The sequence below is a fragment of the Megascapheus bottae genome, chromosome 11 (genome assembly GCF_031878675.1).
Source record: "Megascapheus bottae isolate mThoBot1 chromosome 11, mThoBot2.hap1, whole genome shotgun sequence".
In the NCBI taxonomy this organism is placed as follows: domain Eukaryota; kingdom Metazoa; phylum Chordata; class Mammalia; order Rodentia; family Geomyidae; genus Megascapheus; species Megascapheus bottae.
This window is the reverse complement of record NC_143519.1, coordinates 20,404,335-20,421,415: the sequence shown is the minus strand read 5'-3', so window position 1 is coordinate 20,421,415 and position 17,081 is coordinate 20,404,335.

The following is a 17,081-nucleotide window of genomic DNA, read 5'->3' as shown; positions in this document are numbered from 1 at the left end:
AGATATTATTATCAGTAGTAGTGTTACAATAGTAGTAATAACAGCAGAAGTAATTAAGCCTGACTTGGCCTGGTGCAATGGTTACTGCCTGCAGTCTTCCTTTACTAGAGGCAGGAGGTGTCTTTAATCTAAGAGTTCAATAAATTTGGATACTATAGCAAGACTTTTGTATCAAGCAACAGAAACAACAAACAACTCCCTTCCCTAATTTGTAGAGACCAATCCCAGCATTAAAGTTGTCAGAAATAATAATTGCACATTACAATGAATACTTCCTTACTTGGCATACCATTCAACCAGACTTGTCTATAGATTTTAGTAAGACTAGTTTGAACAAATTATAATTGCTATAGAAGATATAATGGCGCTGAAGCAGAGGAAACTAGAAAAGATGTGTAAGAAGCAGATGCTAAGATATTTAAATGGTCATTGATATAATAACATTGGAGGTGAGGTGGCTGGAAGGTAGACAAGTTTTGGAGGTGGGCAGTCACGTATATAATAAGCTTTTACATCTTTATCGCATTATATTCACAGTATTTCTATTGTGTAGGAAGGGAATCTTATTTTTCCAGTGACACACAACAAAAGAATGGAAATGGCCTTTCCTTTCAAAGTGGCTTAAATGAGAATGTTTATAATATTAATTACAAAAGAAAACAAATACTAATTTAGGGTACTACTCACACTCAAGTATTTTTACAGGTAACAGATAACAGAGAGAATTCATCCACTGTCCACCAGTTTTGATTGTACATACAAGGGAATACAGGTAAACATCTGCTCTGAAATCTATTAAGAGTAAAATCCACATATGAAATATCAGACAATCTTATACTAATAATCATACAGTTCTAAGAAACATGTTATTTGAAAATTACCTGGGAATGTAAGTTACTGATACAGTGCTTGCCTAGCATGTATGATGCCCTGAGTCCATTTCTTCAATACCACCTACAGAAAAAAGCAGAAGTGGTGCTGTAACTCAAGTGGTAGAGTGCTAGCCTTGAACAAAATAACCTCAGGGACAGTGCCCAGGCTCTGAATTCAACCTCTAGCACTGGTGGGGGGGGGGGGAAGATTATCATTGAGAGTGAATGAAAAAGTTTCCCTACTTCATTAGTATACATTTTTAAAGAAACTATAATGTCTTTTGGAACAGACAAAACAGTAGAAAGGAAGTTAGTGGATAATGCAAGCTTTCCAAGAGATAGAGTTTGAATGGAGGGAAGTTCTGCCACTTATTATCTTTGTGTATCTTTATTGTGTTTTGATGTGTTATCTACAAATGTAGGATAATAATATCTACCTGTTGTGAGGATTAAATGAAATGCAGTTTGTGAACTCTAAGCAGGCATAGTCCTGATTATAGATAGCATCCAATTAAGCCACGGTAAGCCATTTTCTTCCAAGCAATGAACGGAATTTGATTTTCTAGTGGCTTCTTGAGAAGGAAAATGGTTTTGGGAATGTTGGGTTGGAGAGTCAAGACCTGTATTGAAAAGCTAGACTGAGTTCTAGGAAAAGAGCTGTTGGAATTTTGCATAGTAAGTTCCTTGTTACCCAGCCCCTCTCTCCCCCTCTCGCCCCCCGCCCCATCCCCGCAAACACTCAGGTCTGACAGAACTCAAACTGACTGATTGATCACTTGTGCCTGGATCCTGAATCTCAAAAAATTCCTATACTCTATCTGGATAGTGCAGACATGTCCTAAACCAATCATATCTTGAACTGTATAGAAATGTATGAACTTCTCCAAAGCCAGTGAGCATCTTTCCATTCCTTGGCTTGGTGGTTGGTGGTATTCTTGATCTTGAAAAGCTTGCATTCTCCACTTTGTCCTTGATGAGGATAAGTCATATGAAGGCTTCTCCGGGTCATTTCTTCATCTTTATCTCTTGTGGTTTCCCCAGCACCTATGCTTTGATCCTCCCTTAGATGTACACAATTCTCTTCACTTGAAATATCATCACCTGCCTGTCTCCACCCTAGAGGCGCTAGTCCTATTCTGAGAAGCAGCTGTTTCTCTCTCTGGGAAGCCTTTCTCCACCCACTCCAGTGGTATGCACTTCTCTTTTGCAGTGGCCATGTGAAGAAGTAATCTAGAACTCAACAGTTTTTCTAACTGTGCCCTATTTTTCATGATAAAACTAATAGAAAAAGAAAATCCATAGTAAATGACTCAGAATGTACTATACATAAAGAAAAAAATGTGTACATGATCCTACATCTAAAAATCCTTTCATCCTCATTAAACAGAGATCCACAAACATGTTCTCATGCACACAGGAGTGCAAGTCCATGCATATTTATAGGAGATTTTAAACATACACTATCTTCCAATCTGACTTTGTACTTGAGATACTGTATATTACCAATAAATACTTGCATATTAATTAGTGGAATATACTAGATACTATGTAAGTCTACATGGAATCGATTTGATAGGGTCAGTACCTTATAATTAATACAATTCCATGACATTTAGCCAATTCTGTGTATTTAGTAAGGTTAATCAAGAAAGCTCAACAAATGCTATTTTTAATTGAAATAGAGAGAAATTTGCAAATATTACATTACCAAAATATATTTTTTAAAATATTTGGAATTCTTGTCCATTGCCGTGGCTCACACCTGTTAATCCTAGTTACTCAGGAAGCTGAGATCTGAGGATTGTGGTTCAGAGCCAGACCAGGCACTAAAGTCCATGAGACTCATCTCCAGTTAACCACCAGAAAACCAGAAGTTGTACTGTGGCTCAAGGGGTAGAGCTGAAGAGCTCAGGAACAGAGTTCAAGACCAGAGTTCAAGTCCCACGACTGACAAAAAAAAATCTTGTAAATATTACATAATTCACTTTCAAAAACAATATTTAATGTACTTTGATAATGTTTTCAATACAGATTTTTTATACTTTTATTAAGTCAATGCCCATTTTTGTTGTTGTTGCCATTATGAATAGTATATTTCTTTGAGTATCTTGATTTTGCTCTTATAAGGAGTGCTATTGCTCCTTGTTTATATTTCTTGTAGAAATATGCTGTAAATGAACTTTTCTGTGAAATCTGATAGTTTTCTATTTTACTATTATTTTTATTAGAAACTGAGGATTGCTATGCTGCCAGGGCTCATCTCAAACTATGGGGCTTCAGTAATTAATCATCCTACCTCAGTTTCCCAAGTAGGTGAGACTACAAGAGTGGTAAACTGGCCCTGATTATTCTAATAAGAAGTCATTTCATTTAAAAACAAATACTGCCCATTGCTTGTACTCTTTTTTTCTTGCCTGAGTATTAGCTATCTAGGACAACCCCCATAAGCATGGCATTTTCAGGAATCAAGGACCCAAGTATATTTAAGAGGGCATGTATATTTTCTGAGTAAGATACTGCCATGCTGGTCTTAGGCCCTTGTAAGAACATCCAAAAGGAAATGGTATCAAGGAAAGGTCTACTGCGCAAGCTGCTACCTTGATCTTGTCTTAATTCAGTAACATGGAGTTCTAAGGATCACTCTATTTATTTATTTATTTTTGTATGTTTATTTATTTATTGTGCTGGTCCTAGGGCTTGACCTCGGGCCTGGGCACTGTCCCTGTGCTTTTGTGCTCAAGGCTAGTACTCTTATCACTTGAGCCACAGCTTCACTTCCAGCTTGTTAGTGGTTAATTGGAGATGAGTCTTCTCTGCTTTTCTTCATACTGAGATCATCAGATCTCTCCCTAAGTAGCTAGGTTCACAGGTGTGAGCCATAGGCATCCTACTTTATGCTTGTTTCAATCACAAGGTGTTAGAATTCCAGCTCACAATTTCCCAGATGTTAAAATTTCCTAAGAGGTCTGTGAAGCTCTCGCCTGGTCCTTTCTCATACTTTTCATCTCTTGAGGTCATTTTACATGCCCTTGAGTGGTTGGCCCCTTCGAAATTTTTGCTTCTTTGCTCTAACTCCTACCCATATCCTGCAGTCATCAGTTTCTTGTAGATGTTTCTTCTTTTCTATTATCTGATGTCTAGAATTATTCGAGTAAATAGGAAATACAATTTCCTCACTCAAAGTGAGTGTATAGCCCACAAATCTATCAAAATCCAATCCTTTTGTAAGTCTTAATCTTATGCAACTGGTATAGTTATTTTGATAGTTGCTCACTTACTCATATTTCTCCTTGAATGAGTATTGCTAATTCTATTTTCCAACAAGAGTATCTGTTTAATTCAGGGTTTTTTTTTTTTGTCATGGGACTTGAACTCTAGGCCTTGGTGTTGTCCCTGAGCTCTTCAGCTCAATGATACCACCCTACCCCCTGAACCACGGAGCCGCTTCCAGTTTTCTGGTGATTAATTGGAGATAAGTAAGACTCATGTACTTTAGTGCCCAGGCTGGCTTTGAACCTCAATCCTCAGATCTCACTCAGCCTCCTAAGTAGCTAAGATTTCAGGTGTAAGCCAACATGCCTAGCTTTTAATTCAAGTTTCTAGATTATTTAACAATCCCAACTCAGCAAAAGCCATGATATTTTAATGAAGCCCTTTAGATTTTTCTTTATGCTTATGTCAGATTAAATGAGACCACTTAGAAATCCCCTGTTATAAAATTGAAATTTTAACATTATACCAGGGAAAAAAAGGGTTTACTGAGCTATTGGAAATTATTTTATTTATTTATTCATATATTTTGGTGCCAGTCCTGGGGCCTGAACTCAGGTTCTAAGTGCTGTCCTTAGCTGCTTTTGCTCAAGAATAGCACTGTACCACTTGAGCCACAACGTCACTTCTGGCTTTTTCTGAGTTGTTTACTGGAGATAAGAGTCTCATGGACTTTTCTGCCAGGGTTGGCTTCAAACTATGATCCTCTGATCTCAGCCTTCTCAGCAGTTAGAACTACAAGAATGAGTCACTAGCACCCAGCTAGAAAAATTAATATTGAGGGAATCCATAATGACTTCTTTCTTCTACTGGTCCTATGACAGAATAATATGTTAGATATATTGAATTTTCCTCCAAAGTGAATCTACTGACAGTGTTGTTGGCCCATGCAAGTCTTCAGTCACTTTATGTTTTTGTAGTATTAAACTGGGTATTTCACGTATTTCCTTTATCTTTCCTAATTACCTACTTTAAGTATATTAGATCTGTCTTTAAAGATATTGGATAGGGACAACAGTGGCTCATGTCTATAAGCTTTGCTATTCAGGAGGCTAAGATCTGAGGGTTATAGCTCAAAGCTGCTTGAGCATACAAACTGGAGAGATTCTTATCTCCAATTAACCAGCAAAAAGCTGGAAGTGGAGGAGTAGCTCAAATGGTAGAGAGCCAGCCTTGAGGGGAAAAAAAAGAGCTAAGCAAAAGTGAGAGGCCCTGAGATCAAGCTTCAGTAATGGGAGAAGGAGGGGAGGGGAAGAAAACAACAACAAAAGAATTTTAAGAAGGAAAGTTTTAATGCTCAATTCCAAGTTTCAGGAGTCAGAAATCTCTCTGTGTGTAAGTTAAAGGTTGTGACCTGTTCCAAGTCAAGTCCTAAAATGCTTCCTGTGCAAAGAAATGAGAGCAATGTTAATCTTTTCTAGGCAGAAAAGGAGATGGATAGATATATTTTCTTTCTCATAGATTCTAGGAAACTTTTAACTCAGACCCCTACCTGACCCATAAACTGAAGAAACATTCATTAATCATATAATTATGAAAAATCTGGCTTTTAACTTGAACAAATTCATAAACTAGTTATGACAGCATTTCAAAAGAAAAAAAATCTTTCATCATCCCCATAAGTTAAAGAACAGACTCTTAAATTATATATTATTTACAGTACTGAATACTTGGAAATTGTTCAAAAGTTTGCCACTGAAGAAGAAATTATTTGTGACTTTATAATTATTTATATTTCAGATAGGATATATTTGTTCTTACAAGTGGATAAATTTTAAGATGACTTTTTTTTCTGCTCCAGGAATTTCTGTTGCTTCCTTTATTTACACATCTTAGTGATTTATGGGACACATTTTAATGCACTATTTTTTTTTATGCTTAAGAATTGTTATTCCTGGAAATGGTACTGTTTATGCAAGACTAGTCTGTTTTCCAAAGCTGTTAAACAATGTTCTTCCATTATGTTTCACATTTCATTTCATATTTTATACATTTTTATTTTTCAAAAAGTCTAATATTGAAAGGGTTATGGTTATGTATTTACAGATGAATATAGGAATAGTATGGTTGAAAATGCATGAAAAAGAAAAGAACTAGGGAAGATTCAAATGACCTTTCAGTAAGGATGTTGAAAGCTGTTCATGTCCCTTGATCTTTGCAGGTAGAGTTAAAATGTTGTTAGTTGATATGGACAGTTGTTTAGGAAGGTTTTTATAGGAGACTGGAAAGAAAAATGACAGGCATGAGAGAACAACAGGTAATCTGCTTGACTGCTATTAACTTCTAACACCAGAGATAGAGCTGGAAGCTCTCTTTTCAGAAACCCAGGGAAGGTGTTTAAAACTCTGTATACTCCTTCTGGAGAGTCTGTTTATGTCCAGCATGTTCATATATGACTCATGCGCCATAAGACAGGATGTTAAAATTTGTTTAGTTTAACAGTCTAAGAATTGGAGTCCAATAAGATTAATTTACTTCCCCCACCTCTGCATGAAACCACTGTGATATTGGTTAAATAACTTTTTTTACATTATTATAAGAAAGTAATATAGAACAAATAAGTGATATAAGATAAATCAGGGTTCAAGGCCAGCCCAAGGAAAAAGTTAAAAGTTAAAAGTTAAAAGAGTCCCTGAGTTCACGGCCCAGAACTGGCAAAAAAAAAAAAGCTGGGCTTTATGGCAAATCCTTTTGGTCTGAAGATGGCCCTGAGCAACAAATATGAGATTATCCAAAAGGGAAAGGTAAAATCCACTAAACCAAAAGCAAAATGGACTCAGAATATAGCTTCTGTGAACATTTAAAGAATATACTTTCCATCTCCTTCTCCTAATTTGCTTTAAGAGAATCACAGTTCTTTCATTTGACAGAATGTACACGTGAACAGTATAAACCTTGGCTTTGCCATTTTTCTTAGTACTCATTTGACCTTCATAAAAATGTCTCAACCAGGGGACCAGAGCATGGCCTAGCAGTAGAGTGCTTGCCTAGCATGCACGAAACCCTGGGTTAGATTGCTCAGTACGACATATACAGAAAAAGCTGAGAGTGGTGCTGTGGTTCAAGTGGCAGAGCTCTAGCTTTGAGAAAGCCCAAGGACATTGCCCAGGCCCTGAGTTCAAGCCTCAGGACTGGCAAAAAAAAGTCTCAACCATTGTTCAGGCTGCATGAAATTTGCTCACTGGGCAAAGTCAGAAGAAATAGAAAGAAAGACAGGAGGGCCATTCTCCCTGTCTTCCCTTGTATGCTGGAGTTGGAGGCCCATATAATGGGCATATTTATATCTTCTAGATTAAGCTAGGAAATCCACTTAAACCTTTTTTTTTTTTGGGGGTAGAGAAGTGGTCATATCAGATGATAACCTCTAAGAGGTTCAGATCTCAACTTCTGTTGAGATCCTATTTTGATGCTATCACCCAACAAGAAGACAGTGGGTGTAGGGTGGTTTTATTATTACCCATATGAAGAGACAGTGGGTTTAGTGCTGTGGGCATCCACTTTTGATCTTGAGACTTCCTTTCTGTTCAATGAATTAATTCATGAGGCACTAGCCATGTCACTTCATTTTAGGGAGACAGTTCCTCATTTGACATGCTAAAGAATAGAACTCTATACTTCTCTCTGTCTCTGTCTCTCTGTCTGTCTCTCTGTCTGTCTGTCTCTGTCTGTCTGTCTGTCTGTCTGTCTCTCTCTCTCTCTCTCTCTCTCTCTCTCTCTCTCTCTCTCTCTCTCTCTCTCTCTCTCTCTCTCTCTCTCTCTCTCTCTCTCTCTCTGTCCTGGTACTGGGGCTTGAACCCTGGGGTTGAGCCTCTGTGTTGAAGGCTAGGACTCTACCACTGAAGCCACAGCACCATTCCCAGCTTTTTCCAAGTAGTTTATTGGATATACGAGTTTCATGGACTTTCCTGCCCTAGCCGGCTTTGAAATTCAGTCCTCATATCTCAGACTCCTACTCAGTTAGGATTATACGTGTGACCCAACACTGCATGTAGAAGTAATATTTATTATCATTTTCCATGGTCCCAGGCTCTGAGCCTGTTCATACTTATGGTGCTGTCTTTTTCTTTTCTTTTCCTTTTCTTTTTGTTGGTAATGGGACTTGAACTTGGGGCCTTGGGCCTGTGTGCTGTTGCTGAGCTCTCTTGCTCAAGGTTAGCTAATGCTCTACCACTTTGAGCCACTGCTCCACTTTGTTTTCTGGTGGTTAATTGGAAATGAGAATCTCATGGACTTTCCTGTCCAGGATGGAGTAGAACCACAGTCTACGATCCTCAGATCTCTTGAGTAGCTAGGATTACAGATGTGAGCCACCAGTGTCCAGCTTCTTTGTGTGTGTGTTTTTTTTAATCATTTGATGCCTTGTACACAGTTTTGATACTGAGTACACAGTTACACTAACCTTGAGCCATTCCCCAGCTCTCATAAATCCTGAGAGGTAAACATTATTTTCCTCTTCAAGCAGAGTGAAGAAACTCAGAGAGGTCTTCACATCGGGCCAACATTATACACTTTTCATCTGGTAAAACAGAGTTCAAATTAGGGTATCGTGGACTTCAAAGCTCCTGCTCTTTCTGGGACACTTCACAAGTATAGAAAAAGCAAATAAGTTGGACTATTTCTTTCTGCAGGAAATTACTTCCTTAGTAAAAATAAATAACCGAATAAACAAAATGACTCAGGGGAAGTGTTAGTTATAGGTGTGCTCCGGACCAGCACGTATATTCCCGGCAAGAAATCCTCTGACCTTGACTGTGTTGACGTCACCAGTGACAACACCTTAATATGATTGGTTCTGCTCCTCGTGGAGAAGCAGGAGGAAGGAGCAACTCAGCAAGGAGGACAGGCAAAAAGACCTGAGCATCTATCCATTTTCCCCTTTCTTCCTTCCTAGCTACTCTCAGGGACATCCCAGGGCCCCAAGACCTCTTGTTTAGAGCACTGGAACCCACAGGGCATTTCCTATATGTACCTATCTAAGAAAGATCCACTGGACGCTTATGTCAAATATTTGCAAATGGTATATTTTCTCTCTCAGTGTCTAAAGCTTTAACTATCATAGCATTATACAACATTAAAAAAAAAAGACCATACTATGTTTTTCCTATATGAAATCTTTCTCCTCCTCTCTCTACTTCTTCTTCTTTTTTTTTGGGGGGGGGGTCAGTCATGAGGCTTGAATTCTGGGCCTGGAAGCTCTCCTTCTGCTCTTCAGCTCAAGGCTACAGCCCTATCCCTTGAGTCACAGCACCCCTTCTGGTTTTCTGGTGGCTAATTGGAGATAAGAGTCTCACAGACTTCAGTATCTGGGCTGGCTTTGAACCCCAGTCCTCAGATCTCAGCCTCCTGAGTAGCTAGGATTCAGGTGTGAGCCAGGACGCCCAGCTTCCTCTCTCTACTTCTAGCTTTGTTTATTTTTTATATTTTTGTGGTTTACTTGAGATGAGTCTCCCAGACTTTCTCCTGTTTGGGCCTCCTTTGAACTGTGATCCTTAGATCTCAGCCTCCCGAGAGCAAAGATTATGAGCCACTGGCACCTGGCAATACTTCACGTTTTTAGTATTTGTAGAAAAAAGCAAAGATCAAAATTCTAGGCAATGGCTGTGGAACTAGTACTCACGCACAAAAACAGAAGAAAAGACAAGCAAGGACACATAGAAGATTTTCTTCTGTGAACTTTGTTTCACCTGCTTCAAAATTCAGTTACTCTTTAAAAGTAATCATTTAATGAATTATATAGTTAAACTCTAAATTGGTAAGACTGGCATTCATTTCAACTAAATCTGGTACTTAGTTACTTTACTCCCATTTTCTTCTTCACTTTTGTTGACAATGATATCTGTTGCAAAACAAATCAAAAGGAAATGGAGATTCCAATTCAGTCAGAATGGCTATCATCAAAAAGATAAACAAGAATCACAAAGATAGGGAAGAGTTAGGGAAGATAACAATAAACCCTTGGACACTGTTGTGGAAAATCAGTTTAGACATTGATTTTTTTCCCCCCAGATTGCTCAGAAAACTACATATATGATATGGTCTTGTTATACTACTCCTGGGTATAACTTTTTCCTGAAGAAAAGTGAGTCAGCATACCCACACTCACTGTATTCTCCACAATAGCCAAGCTACAGAACCAGCCTAGGTGTCCACTAACTCATGTATGGCTAGAGAAAATGTGGTGTGTATATATGTTACACACACACACACACACACACATACACACACACACGAATATTATTTGACAATAAAGGAGAAAGAAAGTCCAGGTGCCAGTGGCTCACACCTTATACCTGTAATTCTAGCTACTCAGGAGACTGAGATCTGAGACGACGTGCAGTTCAAAGCCAACAGGAAAGCCTGTGAGATGTGAGATTCTTATCTCAGTAAACTACCAAAAAGCCAGAAGTGGAGCTGTGGCTTACGTAGTGGAACCCCAGCCTTGAGCAAAAGAAGCTCAGTGAAAACACCTGGGTCCTGAGTTAAGCCCCAGGAGTGGCACAAAAACAAGCAAGCAAACAAATAAATATATGAAAATAATAAACAAATAAAGGAGAAACTTCATGGTTGTAGGAAAATGAATGGAATTAGAGATCATGTTGAATGAGATAAGCTAAGTTTAGGCAAATACTACAGGTTTTTTCTGTAGATGTCATCAGCAGCAGCAGCAGCATGGTTATAAAAGGGGAAAAATGGGGTTGGGAATTGGGCCTAGTAATAGAGTGCCTGCCTACCATGCATAAAGACCCAAAGAAGCCGGAAGTGGTGCTGTGGTTCAAGTGGTAGAGCTCAAGACTTGAGGAAAAAGCAGAAGGACAGTGCTTAAATCCTGAGTTCAAGCCACAGGACTGGTAAAAAAAAAATTAATAAATAAAAAGGAAAATATTTAGCGAGAAACCTGTAGGAGAGGTTAATGGAGATGAATATAATCAAAGAACACTATAAATGCACAAAAATAGTATAATAAAACCCAATGAAAAATTAATAAAACGGAGGAAAGGGGAGCAGTTAATATGGGGTAAATTTGATAAAAGGATGCAATATTCATGTACTTGAGCTGGATACTGTAGTAGGAAAAGAATTAAAAAACAGCAAACTACTCAACTAGAGTTTTCTTGCTTAGTTCCGAATCTAAAACAGACACAGGCAAAGCTATGAGTGCCCAGAGAGACACAGCGATCAAATGGAAGTGGTTGATTGGCAGTGGAAATACCACAATGAAACTCTCTGTGCAATTAATTTACACTAACCATTTTATAAAAGAAAAAAACAAAATCAAGAAAATATCGGGCTGTAGAGTGTGAGAGCCATAGGTACAGAGGGAAGGTGAGAAAATAGCAAAACAGCCCAACGCCAGCTCTCCTAACCCTGCCTCAGAGCCAAGAATCGGAAATCTTAAATTCTGCCACAGGGGCTAGTATCAGGCTTTTAACAGGTCTGAATAAGAGACAAATAACTGTTCACATAAAATACAGCATGATGATTTTGATTTTAATTGGATTTGGGCAATGCCAATACCCTGTTCCTACTAAAAAAATTAAAATTTGAAAATGGAGGTTATACAACCTCTTTATGGTAAAAGAACAGGTTGTCATACTTAGGGTAGAAGCTAGTTTTGTATTCCTAAGGTGGCAGGGGACACAAAAATCTTTCCTTGACATGTTTCATCTCTCTCCAGTGGTCTCTATTTAATTAGAATTATTCCCTCTACAAATCCCCCTAGCTAGCAATCTAATGCTTATTAGCAGAATTTATTTACTGCTTAACTTGCTGCTTAAAGTTTAGGCTTGGTTCCAAGGGTTTAGGCAGGTAACTATGAGTAGGGTAATGCGAATTCTTGGCTTCATCCTTTTTTACAATACCATAAGAACTTCCCTTCTAAGAAAATAAATAACATACAAGCACTAGAAAAGACTTGACTTCTTCTCCTTCTCCTTCTTCTTTTTGTTCATGGAGCTTGACCTCTGGATCTTGACACTGTCCATGAGCTTTTCAGCTCAAGGCTACCCTACCTCTTGAGCCAAGCGCCACTTCTGATTTTCTAGTGGTTAATTGAAGATAAGAGTCTCAGGGTCTTTAGTGGCTGGGCTGGCTTTGAACCTCGATCCTCAGATCTCAGCCTCCTGTGTTAACTACAGTTACAGATGTGAGCTATTGCACCAGGCTTTTTCTTCTCCTTCTTCCTCTTCCTCTTCCTCCTCCTCTTCCTCCTCCTCCTCCTCCTCCTTCTTCTTCTTCTTCTTCTTCTTCTTCTTCTTCTTCTTCTTCTTCTTCTTCTTCTTTTTCTTCTTCTTCTAGGACAGTTGACTAATGAGGGGCAAGAAGCAGATTATATATAGCTTCATTTTCCTGACTATTTGTTGAATAGATGATTTCCCTTTTTTTTTTCTTTTTGCCAATCCTAGGACTTGAACTCTGGTCCTTGAGCTCTTTTTGCTCAAGGTTAGTGTTCTATCAGGTGAGCTACAGTGCTAGTTCTGGCCATGCTCAGGACCAATCCTGTATATGAGATTAATTGATGCTCAGGAATATTAAGAAGTCACCCAACGCTATTCAGGCAGGAAACGATGGTGCCAGTGTGAGATGTTATCTTTCAGTCCTACAGTTAGTGATTGTTGGCTGGTAGGTTTGTATTGCATCAAAATTAATTTTTTGATGCTTTCCTAGAGACCCATTAAAATTTTCATTAGGTCGTTTAGAGCAATTACATTAATTTTTTATAGTTATACAGGCATACATGCCAATATTTGAAATTGGTCAGTTTTCACAATAGTAATATTTTATATGCTTTAAAATTGCTTTCTGTTTAATAAGACTTAGTGTTCCATTCATTAAAGTTCCACACAGGAACTGATAACAGGTGTTATCAGGCAGATAAGTTATAATATGTTGATATTGGACTTAGAAGTACATGCCTGTAATCCCACTACTCAGTACTGAGGCTGGGATCTCAAGTTCAAGAACAGCCTATGTTATATAGCAAGACATTGGTCCATCCAAAACAACAAATCAAATCAGCATAACTATTCCAGTTATCTGTCTGTCTATACATGGTCTGTTCTGTTTCTTTGAGAATTCTTGTACATTGTTCCAAGATGATCAACAACATGGTATAGTTAATATTGTAGAGGGCTTGTTAGAAATGAATCACTACACACACACACACACACACACACACACACACACACACACGCACACACACCCTTACCCTTTCTTCTACTAGGTAGAGTCTACATATTATCACAACCCTAGGTTGTATGTGGTACCAAGGAATTGTGCATGCTAGGCAAGCACTCGACTACTAGGCCAAACTCCCTGCCCAAGACTTTCTTTAAATCTATTCAATTCTAACTTATTCTAATAAAGAAATCATCCAAGTTTTTCAGACTGGCTATCTCTTTTTTTTAAATTAAAGAATCTATTAAAGTTGATTTTTACATCATATTTCAAATGTCATGTATAGCAAACAAGTGTTTAAGAAGGGAATCTCTTTATACAATCACTGGCACATAGATTTTAAAACATAATTAAAATTAAGCTGAGGGTTTGTATGTCATAGGTACATAATGTAATAAAACATTATGTCTATAGAGTATATAGCCCATCATAGACTTTTATGTCTATGTAGTTATGTTTATATATCCAAGACCATGTTCATAACATTGGGTGCCCAACTATTGAGTTATCGCTCTTGTACTCTTTGGATCTAATAGCCACATATTAAGGATACCATGTGCCTTTTGTTGCTTTGCCTTGACTTATCTCACTCAACATGGCTCGCTCTAGATTCATCCACTTCCCAGTGAATGCCATTGTTTTATCTTCTGTCGGCTATGTAGAATTCCATTGCGTGTGTGTGTGTGTGTGTGTGTGTGTCTGTATCACATTTTTTGTATCTTTTCATCTGCAGTAGGGCTTCTGGATTGTTTCCATCACCTGGCTATTGTGAATAGTGCAGAGATCAACATAGCAGAGCAGGTGTCCTTATCATATCCTGGGTTACGGTGTTCAGGAGAGATGCCCAGGAGTGATATGGGGGGATCGTAGGGAAAGTCTATTTTGAGTTCTTTAAGAAATCCAAACTGCTTTGCAGAGTGGCTGAACTAGTTTACATTTCCCCCAGAAGTTCAGTAGGGTTCCTCTTTCTCCACAACCACGCCAGCATTTGTCATTGTCTGACTTCAGAATATTGGCCATTCTTATTGGGGTAAGGTGGTATCTTAGGGTTGTTTTTATTTGCATTTCCTTTATGACCATGGACGATGAACATTTTCTCATATATTTTTCTGCCATTTTTACCTCTTCCTCTGATAAGTCTCTCTTTAGTTACCTTGCCCATTTAGTGATTGGTTTGTTGGGTTTGAGGGGAATTAATTTTCTTGAGTTCCCTTTAGATACTGGATATGAAGCATTTATCTGATGCATTATTGGTAAATATCTTTTCCCATTTGGTTGGCTGTCTTTCTACTTTAGTAGCTATGCTTTATCTATGCAGAAAGTTTTCATTTTTAGGTAGTCCCATTGTCAAGTCTCTTTCCAATTTGTTGTGACCCTGGGACTCTGTTCAGGAAGTTTTTGCCTAGTTACACAGTGGAACAAATACAGCCTATTCAATTATTGGTGCTGGCAATTGGGCAGCCCCATGCAGAAAACTAAAAATTGACCCTAGCCTTTCACCATGCATAAGCAGTAACTCAAAATAGATCAAAGACCTTAATGCCAGACCTGACACCTTGAAACTGTTACATCATAGAGTAAGAGAGACACTGGAACTCATAGGCACAGACTGGCTATGTCTTTATACATTTTCTCTCTAAGAACCCATCAGTAAATCATCACTTTCTGATTCATTTCTATTGATTCATCCATTTATTCATCAAGATGCTTATTGAGCACTTATAGCATGGAAAGTGTTAAGTTTGGTTCTGGGAATGCAAATATGAATCAAATAATGGAGGACCTAATAGCAAGAAAGACATTAAGCAAATCACACAGATAATCATATGACTGTATTGGTGATGTGTCCTATGAAGTAAAATGCATGGATAGTGCGAGCCTCCATCACTAGGGATCCTTATGCATATTAGCAATATAAAAGGAAATTCTTTGTAACTATGGGAGAGATTCCTGCATGTGTAAGCCTCTGGGTTCAGAATAGGTGTGGTGTAATGGTTAGAGAAGGGGAAATTTGTGACAATAGTGTCACAAGGTAGGATGTGTACAGAGAAAGAAAGCAAAGTCACAGCAGGAAACATGTTACAGAGACACCCGTAGAGGATGGAGAGAGAATAACAGATCATTCAGAATCTTAAAAGAAAGGACATTTTTTCTCAGAGAGCAAAAGAAGACATTAAAGAAATCCAAGGGAAAATCAAGATACTTAGACACACTTTAAAAGTATTACTTTCATAGTCAATTGAAAAACACATGTGAGGTTCAAAAATGGATTTGGAAAGACATGTTGGGGGAAAGTTCTGAGTGTCCTTACTCTGACACTCAGCTTCCTCAGAATGGAGGTCAAATTTCTCTCTCCCATATCCATTTTCATTTCTCTCTTATCTGAATATGCACTTCAGCTACCCAAACCCATTTGCTTTCTTTTATATGACTTTGTTCAATTCTTTTTTTTTTTTTTGGCAGTCCTGGGACTTGAACTCTGGTCCTGGGCATTGTTCCTGAGCTCTTCAGTGGGTGTAACCTACCCACTATCTTCTATCTGTAACACTCAATTGACTTGTATTTGCAATATATTCCTACCACCGTACCCCTTGAGCCACAGCGCCACTTCTGGTTTTCTAGTGGCTAATTGGAGATAAAGAGTCTCATGGACTGTAGTGCCCGGGCTGGCTTTGAACCTTGATCCACAGATTTCAGCCTCTTAGTAGCTAGGATTACAGGCATGAGCCACTGTGTCCAGCTTATTATTATTTTGCCAGTTCTGGGTTTGAGCTCAGGGCCTGAGCACTGTCCTTGGACTCTGTCAAGGCTAGAGCTCTACCACTTGAGCCTCAGCACCACTTCTGGCTTTTTTTCTATATATGTGGTACCTAGGAATTGAACTTGGGTCTTTGTGCATGCTAGGCAAGCACTCTACCACTAGGCCAAACTCCTGGCCCCTGCTTATTATTTTTTTTTTAACCAGGTAAATTTCATCCATCTTCAGGGGTTGGCCATTGACTCTTTCTCAGAGTAACTAAATTATCAGCCATAGTCCTGTAAATCTAAACTAATACTGGATTTGGAGACCATTATTTTTGGATTATGAAGATTATAAAGTTATATTCAGTATTTCTTTCTAGTGGGACTGGGGACTGAATCCACATGCTCATACATGCTAGCTGTATGCTCTTCCACTAAGCTTCTGCTCTAGCTCTCATCCTCAAGTCTTAATGTATTAGCTATTTTTAATACAGAAATTGGTCATACAAGTTCTTTAAATTACTTTAAGCTTCCTCTTATCTACTTATTTTTCTTTCTGAGATCCTATAAAGAAATTGTTGTGTTGGATTTTTTTGTTGTTGTTAACAACAGTTGGACTGCAATTATTTATCTAATATTTTATTTTCTATTAAATGTAAATTCAGTTGTACAATATTCAGTATTCTTGACTTTAAAATGAATACCTTTTCATTTATATACTGTTTCATTTATATGCTGTTTCATTCACATTTTAGACAAGTTAAATTTGAAATGTATAATTTATACATAAAACACTCACTTTAGGAGGGAGATTGAATTACACTGGTCAAGTTCAAGTGCAGCAAGCCAAGTCAGATCTGGTAGGACTACTCTCTATCTGATGGTAATTGTAAAACCTCAATGATGGTAAAGTGTATCCCAATTTCAAAAATGCACAAAAGAAGATACAAATATTCATATTCCAGAGTCAAATAAGTCTTTTTCTTAAATGGTATCCAGGGCTTGAATATATAGTAGTCAAGT